At 36.1% G+C, this 12,733-nt stretch overlaps 1 non-coding gene and 1 pseudogene across 1 annotated transcript; both read right to left on the reverse strand.

Annotated features, from left to right (window-relative positions):
• The window catches only part of LOC123946353, a 58,983-nt pseudogene that overhangs the window by 40,834 nt on the left and 5,416 nt on the right, over positions 1 to 12,733 (reverse strand).
• Positions 8,619 to 8,720, reverse strand: LOC123947786. Its single transcript, XR_006819824.1, has one exon. It is a non-coding gene; the product is annotated as a U6 spliceosomal RNA (small nuclear RNA).

The raw sequence follows: 12,733 nt of genomic DNA on the forward strand, positions 1-12,733 counted from the left end.
TTTCCCCCACCTAGCTAGGGTTCCTTGACTTTTCATTTCAATTCTATTCTCACTTGCAGCATTGCTATTTTGATCATATCTCCTGCTCTCTGAGCCATCAACCAAGGAAAAACCAAAGTACCTCCTTTCTCCTTCTGCAATGATGATGGTTGATGGTATATACCATCTAAGAGGATGTGTTGTTCTATCTTAAATCCCTGAGGGCTACTCAGCAATCCTTTTCCTCTTTGCCAATCCAATTCATACTTGCCATCCCTGTCCCTTTTGCTCTGCACATATTACTTATTCTGGTATTTTCTACTTTATTCAACTCCCTAATAATGACCTATTTATTCATAGCTGATGTCTTCCTAATTTTCTAGAGATAACTACTACAAAGCCTTGTGTGGCTCTGTTTTTTCACATTTTTACCTTCTTCCATTTTTTGCAGAATGAATCACTTTTACATTCTCTGATTTCCATCTCTCCAAATATTATATCAAGATTTTAATTAATAAGGGGTGCCTGGGTGACTCAGTGGGTTAAGCCTCTGCCTTCGGCTGGGTCATGATCTCAGGGCCCTGGGATCAAGCCCTGCATCCAGCTCTCTGCTCGGTGGAGGGCCTGCTTCCCCCTCTCTCTCTCTTCCTGCCTCTCTGCCTACTTGTGATCTCTCTCTCTCTCTCTCTCTGTCAAATAAATAAATAAAATCTTTTTTAAAAAAAGATTTTAATTAATAATAATTATTTTTGTTAACTATGAATTATCTCATCTTTGAAACTTTTTTTACTTGATTTTTCTCATCAGCCTATAAACATAGCAGTGTTTCATCAGAAAAGAATATTCTTTCCATAATTTTTCTGTCCTCTCATAAAATTCTTTTCTCTTCTTCTTCTTAAAAATGTGATCTACATTTCCTACTGCCCCTGAAAGAGAGAATTCTGACAACAAAAGATTGGATGAGTTGTTGACAATAGTTGCCTTGGTTTTCTGTCATAGATTATTAAGTCTCCAGCAATCTTGCTTTCATCCCTATAACATTATTACAACTGGGCTCTTGATGGTTTTCATTAATCTCCTAATTTGCAAATATAATGATGAGAAGATAATCTTGTTTTGCTATTGTATGCTTATTTTTCATATCCTTATAGGTTCATGTCTGGACATAAAGTGTAACCACTCATGGCAAAGATAGAAACTGTGCCTAATGGGGTAGAGAATTAAATATTGCTGCACTTAACTTTTTTGTGATAGTCACTTCAACATATCTTCTTCTCAGGAGAGCATGAGCCTAAGGGCATGCATTAGTCAGAGTTCTCCAGAGAAATACAGCCAATACGAGACATATGATGTATACTATATATTTATATTTACTTATATATAAATAGAATTTATTATGAAGAATTAGATCACGTGATTATGGAGGCTGAATTCTGTGATCTGCTTTCTACGAGCTGGAAACCCAAGACAGCTGATGGTGTAAGTTCTAGTTCAAGTGCAGAGGACCAATATCCCAGCTCAAATATAGCTGGAGAGAATGAGTAACTTTTTACTCTCTATCTTTTGTTTTATTTAGGGCTCAAACAGACTGGATGAGGCCTACCCACATTCAGGAGCTCTATCTGATTTCCTCAGTCTACCAAATAAAATGTTAATCTCATCCCTTCACAGACACACCCAGAATAATGTTTAACCAAATTATCTGGCCAACCCACGCCCTAATCAAATTGACACTTAAAATTACCAATCACAGAGCAAGACAGACCCATGCTTTGTAACTCAGTACTGTTGCCTTCACCAAGCTCCCCCTTAGCTTTAGTTTTCTGATCTGTAAGATGTTTATAACATGCTTTCCCAGAGTAGCTATGGACATTAAATAAGTGTGTAGAAATACTTTCTTCTCAGAGTGGGCACTGAGCAGAACTTGTTCCCTTTTTTTTTTTATCTCTAGTTCTTACCTCTCCCTTTAAAAAGGATTTGCTTCCCATGATATTTCTTATCATATTTTGTCCACTATACTTCCTAAGTAAACAGTGAGTGACCAGTGAAGGGGATTCTACCATTTCCCCTGAGATAATGTTTCACAGATTAAGAGATCTCATTGCCATGGAATGTTTCCTGATCTTTGCCCAAAAGTAAATAGCCTCACCAGTACCATATATAGAAAATTATGATGAGCATGGTTTGTGACTTGATACTTCTCCATCAACCATGGAAAAAGCAAAGTTAGGTTTCATGTTAATCACTGTCTTGAATCATAACAGTTCAATTTTTCTTAGTAGTTGCTTTGTTTTCTTTATTACCATCATGAGAATCAGCTTGTTTTCCTAGGTGAATTTCAACTTCACATGCAAATGTTTAATCGTTATAAGTAAAGTTTTAAAATGTCTCTTTCTTCTGATCATTGAAGAATTCTCTAGAGAGTATCTCATATATTATTTACCCCTGTTTATGATCTTTAGGAAAGCTGAGTGTTATGAGCATGATTCTGACTAAGCACTAGAAGAGCCACTTCATAATTTTATGGTGTAAAGTTAGTAAGATTTTGGTATAAAATGTTATATTTTGACCACCATTTCTTGGTCAGGATCTACCAAATATATGCTAATGCACTGATCCTCACAGACCTAACGTACACTTCAAACAATCCTGACTTGATGGAGGTGTACTTTCACTTTAAATAAGGGAACCTTAAGAGAAAGCTATCTGCTATGTCAGTTTTATGTAGTTTCACTCTATTTCTCTTTATGTCCGAAGATGAAATCTATCATGAACTTATAAGTAGTCGGGCAAAGTGAAATGAGGTAATTATTTTATGACTTTGATCAATGGAAATAAACACCCTGGATAATTCAAGCCCCATTTCCCACTTTTTCTTTAATAACATTTACTGAAAAGTCACAGTGGATTTTTAGGTAATTGTCTAATCTTCTTCCATGTGCCTGAGTAAACACAGCTAATGGGTCTGTTTTACATAATGAAATGTTATGGAAAATTCAAAACATAAGCTTGGCAGGGACTTTCAGAGGTCATCTGGAGCATCTCACTTCCTCTAGGCAGGCTTCTTATAAATCTTTCTTTATAGAAATGTCTATGTCTAGGTTAAGATTTATGGATGACACAAGGCTGAGAGATCTAGTAGACATGATTATGACTTAAAACAATATCCAAGAAATGGAGATGCTTTCTCTGCCTTAGAAAGATGAAACTAACATAAAGAAATTCTGTATTTTACCTCAACTTTCAATTGCAAATGTAGATGTGGTGGCATTGGAGTGGAGAGAAATATCAAGATATAGTGAAAAAGATGGTGGCTGGATCAAATGTACTGTGGCCACATTCAGACTATTAACTGATGTGCTGGGTCATAATTGACCTGAGGCAGCTGCTTGGGCTCCCCATCTGGTAGGGAAATGGATGGTCATCTACTGCTTTAGAGACCAACAGCCCACCGAGGAGAACAAAGGTGGCCATATACTTAGCTTATATGTTCAAATGACACTAACTGGAGAGCGGGCCTTTTCTTTTACATTCTCTCTTCCCAAAGAAAAGATTCTCTCAGCTCCAGAGAAGCAGAAAAGTTTAGAGAGATCAGCAGGAGGCATCTTTGGCTGAGGACTTAACATCCATATTCCATTTTAACAGCTTACCCTAATCATGGCTCAGAGTCACTGTTCTACCAACCCTGGGACAATAACTTCCATAGATTCTCCAGTGTTAGGCAGTATTTTGAACGTTCCAAAACTTGAAATTGAGGAAAACCCTACTGTAGAAGTCCAAACTCCAACAGATCTTGACTCTCAAATGAGAAAGACAAATGTTTCAGCACATTCATGATCAACTTCTCTCCTTGTAGAAGAAAAATTATTTCTCAGGAATTTGGGCGGTTGTATTTAGTCTGTAAAGCAATTTCTAATGATGATATAATGAGGAAATGTTTACTATTTCCTCAATTTAGTAAATCCTTATAATGCTATATGTCTAGTTTTCCCTCTGTAATAACCAATTCAGAACTAGGCATTGTGAAATTGTGACTCAGATTGGGACAAGACCCCCACCATGATTCCTGTGTATTCCAGGAACCATAATGACTTGTCCTCAACTTGTCCTTGCTGGCTCACTTGGTGGCATGACACAAGCCTTACTGATCTCCAGGGCCTGAGCCTCTTGTTAACTATGATCTTCTCAGGTTGGGGTCACTGTATTTGTTTATTTCCATTCAAAATTGGACAAAGAAGTACAAAAAGACACAATGAGGATCATCTAGATTCCATGCTTATTCCTCCCTGCTCCCACTGTACTGGCAGCTATGTATAGGAACGTTTCTTCTCCTAATGATCAGGAGCAATTATGCCTGCCAAACAGGACACCTCCTCCTCCTAAATTTCTTGTCTTTTCCCTTCTGAACAACTGGCCAGGACATTCATCACTGCCCATGAGCATAAATATATTCTCACCAGATTTATTGCCCATTATTTCACTGGTACCATTCCAGTTCACTGTCAGTGACAGTTTTAACAACTGAAAGCCCATTTCGTGCCAAGAGCTGTGTTCCATCTGCCATCAGGGCTCCTCATTGTCAGCCAGGTGATGAATGATTAGCTCCCAAGTCCTGTTTTATTGATGGCTTGTTGGAGCACTACTAATACCAATGATCACAGGTTGCGTTTCTGGAAGCAGACACTGAATGGAGTTTAAAAGGCAAATTGTTTTCTAGGAATTAACACCTGTGAAAGGAAGGAGGGAAGAAGTCAAATTTGACAAAGGTAGAAGTTAAATTGCAAGGGAGAGCAGACACAATCTTACCAACTCTGCAGGGAGCACTTGAGTGAGGATAGCCCACCAGAGTGTCCCATATTTGGGTTAAAATGGCTGACCTTACCTCACTCAGTGAGCAGCCGGCCCCCAAGACAAGTGTGACTTTAGACAAGGAGACTCTCTTCAGCTGTGGCCAACCAGGAAGGAATTGACCCCTATAGATGGTGGCTTACCATGCTCCCTTCAGCTGGTGAGGAAGCTCTTCCTTGAAGGAGATCTGCTTCTGTCACAGTTGCTGGGCAGAGAAAGGTTTCTGCTGAGAAAAGGAAGAGAAGGGTTAGTGAAGATAGGAACTTTGTTCCCCACGAGTTTAAAGTTCAAGAGGATAAAATCAAGGATCTAGGAGAAGTAATGGAGTAGAAATTTGGGTCAGGGCAAAGGAGGTATGGGTATTAGAAACCAGGAGAAGACAGAGAAACAGATTTACAGGATGGAAGGTAATGAGGAAAAGAGGGATGAAGAATATTGTCTACCTCTGCCACAGTCTCAAAGCCATCTGGTTTCACAGATTTTAGTTGCAGTGTTAAAGGGAGCATGGCAGTTGTTTGTGGAGTGACACCTTCTATTTCCTCCAGATCAGGAGTAAAAAGCAAATGGTAGCAGTGAGTAGCTGTGTATGAGCCCATGATTCTTGGTCCTGCGTGATACTGAAACTCAGATCTTGGTGCTAATGTTTCTGTGTCCATATTTTAATCCTCTTAGCTGAATTGGAAAAACTTGAGTCTGAGACTTAACAGAGCCTGTCAGAGCTGATGGGTTAATATAGAAAAGGTTAACCTTCTCACATACAAGATATAGCATTTCTCTAGAGTCTTAATTTTAACACAGAGCTTAACATCTCTTAGGTCAACAACTAATTCATCAGAATTAAGAGGAATAAACAAGTACACTATTCTTTTAGAAAAAAGTTAACAGTAAAAACTATTAGCATGCACTGTAAGCAGAAACAGAGACTGCTTGGATATTTGCCATGTAGCTCATATCCTGAAAAGGAGTTTTCCCTGCTGCTTTCAATTCTTATGATATAAAATATCACATATACATATGTGTATACATCTAAGAAATAGTATGGTTTTATAAATTTCCATTTTTAGTTAATAACATAATTTTTATATTCCTATGTCAATAAATGTGTCTAAATTATCACTTTTAATGACTACTTGTATGTCACTATATGTTTTTGTCATAATTAACAAGTCCTCTGCATTTGAGCACTTACTATATTATTTGATTCTGTATTAAAGTTTTTGGTGCGTCTCCTAGTCCTTTTACACCTATAGGCTTACAGAATTATTTCTTCATATTAAGTTCTTAGAAGTAGAGTAGTGAGTGAGAGAGTCTATATTTTAAGTTTCAAGTTATCACATTGTTCTCCAGGAGAGCTATGTAATTTATATCTAAGTTAAAAGCATGTAAAAATGTTCTATACTCTCACCAATACTGTCTTTAGTCATTTATTCATTTCTGTCAATCTCACAGTTGAAAATTATATCCCCTTTTAAAATGAAGTTGACTGTTTTGCCATGTGTTTATTATGGATTCCTTTTCTTTTCTTTCTTTCTTTCTTTTTTTTTTTTTTTTTGGTAAAATTATATCCTTGTGTTCTTAGTCCATTTTTCTGTATGTATTTTTGTCCTTTTTTTTAAAATAGCATTTCATATATCAAGGACATTCAGTCTTTGTCTCAGTTGACATATGTTATCATTTTTGCCATTTTTTTCATGTAAAAGTTTTTATTTTAAGTCAACTTTTCAAAATTTGAATTTTTCAAATTCAAGTCTATCTTCCTTTCTTACTTCAAGCTGTAGTCTTATGTTTAAAAGGGCTTGCCACATTCTCACATGAGTAACCAGATAAATTTCTTCCTAGTACTCTTTTTTTTTTTCCCAAGATTTTATTTATTTATTTTTCAGAGAGGGAGAGAAAGAGCCGGTGCACAAGCAGGGGGAGCAGCAAGGGGAGGGAGAGAGAGAAGCAGGCTCATGGCTGAGCAAGGAGCCCAATGTGGGGCTCCATCCCAGGACCCTGGGATCATGACCTGAGCTGAAGGCAGCTGCTTAATCGATCAAGCCACCCCGGTGTCCCTTTCTGGTAGTTTTATATTCACTTTTCACAGGTAAAACTTTTAATACATCTGAAATTTATTTTTAGTGTCAGCTGTCAAGAACATATCTGAATATACCTATTTCCAATTAGGGAAACCCTTGGCCCAGTAGCATTTTTTAAAGATAAATATATATCTCATTGATATATAGTTGGTACGATTCTGGTTTTGAATACTCTTATATTAATCTGTGTCTATATTCCATCCTTAGAATCCTACTGCTTTAATTATTGTAGCTATATGATTATTTATACCTTAGAGAAAGAATGATTATTAATATTTTTGGTCTTTCATGGTGTTTCTTTTTAATTTTGCAAAAATTTTGCAATGTTTTAAAAATTATAACTCAAACTAGCTTAAGCCAAAAGCTTTAAGCTCTTAGAATCCAAGAAAGTTTTGGTAACTTTGTTTTAAGAAAACCATCAAGACCACAGGGCAGTTCTCTTATTAACAAGAAATAAGAATGTCTTTCCTTCCACCTCAGGGCTCTGTCTTTCTCAACGTGTCAGGATTCTGTCAAGATTCTTATTCTCATGGTGGGAAATATGGCTGCTGGCAGCTCAGGATTTTTATGTCACGGCCTTAGCCACCAGATTGAAATGAATCTTAGTTTTTGGCTTTGGGTTATTGGAATTTTCTGACAAGGGACACATTAGCTCAGCTTCAGTTAAGCGGCCACCATTTTACATGGTTCATGCGGGAAAGTGCCTTAAAGATTTTTTAAATTCTTGGCAGGAAATCTGGTAATGATTTCTATAATTCAGTAGTAGGTTTGCACATTATAAATGATTTTGAAGTTATGGTTGGAATTGTGTTTGGTGAAATATTTTGACAAAGGAAATGCAAAATGAGAATCATTTTGTGTTCTCTTAATGGTGTAGTGAACATTGCTGTTGTTTTCTGTTTGAAAAGTGGATCTGCATAAACGGTTTAAATGTTTGAAATGCATGCTCAGTATTTGTTATAAAAGAATGTTTTTGAGCCATGTAGATTTGGTTTATAACCCAGCAGCTTTTTACAACAATGGGAAGCCACAACTTGGCCACATCAATCAGGCATCCTAATTTCACCTGCAGTAGACAAAACACTTGTACATATAAAACTGAAAGAAAGGAGGAAATAGAGAAGTGGTCCTTTTAATATTTTATTTTGTTATTAACTGGTACAATCAAGAAAATTCAGTTTTGTTTAAATTAAGCTGAAGGGTGTGCTTTAATCATGATTCCCATTTTTATTATCCATTCATGATCCCCTTATCATCAGCAAGTCCTTTTATGTAAGTGTCATAGCATTAATTTATGGTCTAGTTTCTTTTTTTTTTTCTTTTTTCTTAAATTGTTGAGCTCACCTCCTAACCTGTCAGCTTCCTTAGGGCAGGGCCTTTCTTATTTCTCTTTAAGTACTTAGAAGTTAAACAGTGTGTTTAAATATAGGTTGGTACTCCATAAATGTGCTTTTTTAAAAGATTTTATTTATTTGAGAGAAAGAACATGAGTTGAGGAAGGAGCAGAAGGAGAGGGAGAAGCAGACTCCCCACTGAGCAGGGAGCCTGACATGGGGCTTGATCCCAGGGTCTTGGGATCATGACCTGAGCTAAAGGCAGATGCTTAACCGACTGAACTACCGAGGTACTCCCATAAATGTGTTTTATGAATAACTTAAAAGATGAAGAGAGCATAGACATACTAGAAGTTATTTTAAATCTTTTTTTTTTTTTTTTTAAATGGAATGCTTCATGAACCTGTATGTCATCCTGGCACAGAAGTATGCTAATTTTCTCTGTATTGTTCCAGTTTTAGTGTGTGTGCTGCTGAAGCAAGCATGAAATAACGGAATTGAGAATGGAATAGAAATTAGGTGACTCATTCTTGTCTTCACAAATATTTCCTATGATTATATTTCATATTAATTTTCCTTAGACCTTTACTATTTTCTTTACTATAGTTCTACCAATTACTCATTCTAGACATCTTGTAGATAGTATAACTTATATTTTCTTTTTCTGGTGAACTGAACCATTTGTTTCTCCTTGAGGTAGTTTTATTGAATCAGAAAACTAAACACTGCTTGTTAATTAATAGATGTTACCTACAGGGTATTATTTCATAGTAGAAGAAGAGTTTACTAAGACATAATCTATAACATAATATGAAACTTGACTACAAATCAAACGAGTAAACAAGTTGAGGCATCTAAAAGTGTTTGGTGTCTTACATACTCTGAAAAAAACAAATGCCTCAAGATTAATAGTCTATGAATTTGACATTTAGGTCCAGCTCCTGGAGTGAAAAAAGATCATCAAAAATGTTTTTTTGGGAGGGGGGCATCTAGGTGGCTCAAGCCTCTGCCTTCAGCATAGGTCATGATCTCAGGGTCTTGGGGTCGAGCCCCGCATCGGGCTCTCTGCTCAGTGGGGAGCCTGCTTCCCCCTCTCTCTCTGCCTGCCTCTCTCCATACTTGTGATCTCTCTGTGTTTCAAATAAATAAATAAAATCTTTAAAAAATTTTTTTAAATTTATTTATCATTAATAGTTTGATTGGAGTATCACTGATACACAATGAACTAGATATGAGTACGATTTGGTAATTTTTGACTTGCATATACAACTGTGAAACCATCTGTCATCCCCAAAGTTTGTTCATGCTCCTTTCGAGTCCCTCCCATCTGTCCTTCCTATGCCCTCTTCCCAGGAAGCCACTTATTTGCTTTCTGTCACTGTTGATTAGTCTTCATTTTATACAGTTTTATAGAAATGGAATCTTGCAGTATGTACGCTCTTTTATTTGATCTGGCCTTTCCCTCAGAATTATTATTTTGAGATTCACCCATACTTTTCACATATCATGCACTCCTTTTTTCTTATTTCTGAGTTTCATTCTATTGTATGGGTATACCACCATTTGTTTATCCGTTTACTTCTTTATGGACGTTTGGGCCATTGCCAGTTTTTAGCTACTACAAATAAAGTTGCTATAAATATTCACATGCAAATCTTTGTATAGAGGTTAACTTTTCTCTTGAATAAATACCTAGGATTGGAATGACTGCACCATATGGCCCATGTTGATGAACTTTTTAAGAAACTGCTAAACTGTCTTCGAAAGTGGTGGAACCATTTCCTGTTCCCACTGTTGGTGTGTCAGTTCTAGTTCCTTCACGTTCTCACCAACACTTGTTATAGTTGGTTTGTTAATTATTTTCCTCATGACTAATGATGTTGGGCATCTTTGCAGGTGCTTTTACCCATCTGTATTAGTCTCCTCTGGCTGCTGTAATATATTACCACAAACTTGGCTTGAAACAACAGAAGGTTATTCCCTCGCAGTTATGGAAGCTCGATGTCTGAAATCAGTGTTAATCGGCTAAAATCAAGATGCTAACAGAAAATCCTGTTCCTTGCTCTTTCCAGGATCTACAGCTGAACTTTGTGAATTCTTTGGCTCATGATCCTTCACTCTCCTCCATCTTCAAAGCCAGTAATGGCATAACATCATCTCTCTCTGTTTCCCTCTTTTCCATCACATGGCCTTCTCTTCTATGGACAAAGCTTCCTCTGCTTTCCTCTTATAGAGAATAGGTGATTACATTTAGGATCTACCCATATAATCCATAATAACCTCACCTCAAAATCCTTAATTTACCTCACATCTACAGGTTTGTTTGTTTGTTTGTTTTTCAGAGATTAGAGATTAGGGCACGGATAAATTTTGCAAAGGCATAATTCACCTACCATATCACTCACTATTTCTTCCTTGGTGAAGTGTATGTTCAGTATTTGGCCCATTTTTTTTTCCTCCTTTAATTCAGTTTTGAGAGTACTTTATATAAATCCTTTATGAGCTACATACTTTGCAAACATTTTCCTCCAGTGTGGCTTATCTGTTTATTATCCTACAAGTGTCTTTTTTGAAGAACAGAAGTTTCTAATTTTGAGCCCAGAGTATCATTTTTTTTTCTTATATGGATCATGCTTTTGGTGTCCTAAGTAATCTTTGACAACCCAAGGTGATAAAGGTCTTCTTTTATGGGTTTTTTTTTTTTTAAGAAATTTTATAGTTTTAGATTTTTACATTCAAATCTATGATCCATTTTGAGTATTTTTCTTACATGGCACTAAATATGTATCTAGGTTCATTTTCTTGCATCTGGATTTCCAAACACCCTTGGTCTGGATTTCTAAGCACCTTTGGTTGAAAGCTTATTCTTTTTGTCTTGAATTGCCTTTGCAACTTTGTCAAAAATCATTTGTTTGTGTAAGCGAGGGCCTGTTTCTGAACAGCTTATTCTGCTCCATTGATATATTTGTCTCTCTTGGTGTCAATGCCACACTACCTTAGAGTAACACAGCTTTACAATATGTTTGGAATCAAATAGTATGAACCCTCCAATTTTGTTGTTTTTGAATATTTTTGGCTATTTTATGTTCTTTATATTTCCATGTGAATTTTCAATGTTTGTCAAATCCTAACCAAAAACAAAACAAAAACAAAAGGAAAATGCTGTTGAGATTTTGATATGATTGCTTGGGATTATAGATCAATTTGGGGAGAAGTGACGTTAATAATGGCATGCTTCCTGAGCCATGAACTAGGTATAGCTTTCTAATTATTTAGGGCTTCTTTACTTTAATTCAGCAATTTTTTTTAAAAATTTTCAGAAGCCAGGTATTTATTCCCCTGTGTTCTTTATTTTTATCACATACCATTAAAGAAAATAAGGTGATAACACCAATATCAAAACCTTAAACTTTTTCCATATTTCTGTTGAAAACATAGTTTATTTGGTTAAAATATATAGTTCATTTGGAAAGAGAGGTATATTGATTGTTTTAAAAAGTATTTCTGTCAGTGTGTCCTTGTCTAAATAGAGTAAACATTTTCTTATCCTTGATTTCCATAGCATTTTATATAGTTTCTTATGAGAATCTCAACACACTATATCTATCTATCTATCTATCTCTCTCTATATATATAATTTCCAATTTATCTTTACATCACATAATTAATGAAGTTAAAGAATCTGGCATTTAAAGGGTTAATAGCTTCCTCAGGTTCACTGCTAATTGTCAATAAGGGCACCTGCAAAAGTAGGATTAACTGTCTTTGAATTATAGGATCCTTGATTATAATCCAGTAAATAAGCTTTGATTTTTTTCTTTTTTTTTTTTTTTTAAGAACTGTGAAACAGGACATTAAGCAGTTGTCTATTTACAAATAGCCATTATTTCAGAAAATATAACAGAATTGCTAAATATTGTATCAGTACTTAGTTTCAAGTGTAATCGCCAAAAGACATAGGAGCTAAACATAAGTGTCTCTGTGGTCTCGGCCCTGCAGCTCTTAGACCACTGGGCTCTATTTGCCTTCCATCACTATAATAAGTGAAGTGGTTTTCTGTATCTGTTCTGCAGTTCAAGTAGCATAAAGTAAAAATCATCTTCTCACTGACTCCCAGAAGTTTTTACCCGAAAAGCCTGTAAGAATTACCATGTTACTTATCAAAGGGCAAAGCCCATGGTTATGGCCCTGTGGATGAGTAGGTGGTTTTAAAGACAGCAGTATGAGTTGTGTAAGCGTCCTTCCCGTTGTATTACAATGTCGTTTTTCCCCAGAGAAATAAGATAAATGGAAATGGTTATGACCTGGTGGCTAATTGGTTTAAACTGGTTAAATACCACACATTTCAACTGATTTCAACAAATATTTGTAACATTTACCTCTTCCAGAAGTACAGTTTGAGCAATTAAGCAAAGCAGAGCTAAATATTTCAACATGCCCTCAGTGGCAAATATGATGCCATTATGCATTTGAGAAGATTAAAGTCTTCATACC

This window comes from Meles meles, chromosome 7 (genome assembly GCF_922984935.1).
Source record: "Meles meles chromosome 7, mMelMel3.1 paternal haplotype, whole genome shotgun sequence".
NCBI lineage: Eukaryota > Metazoa > Chordata > Mammalia > Carnivora > Mustelidae > Meles > Meles meles.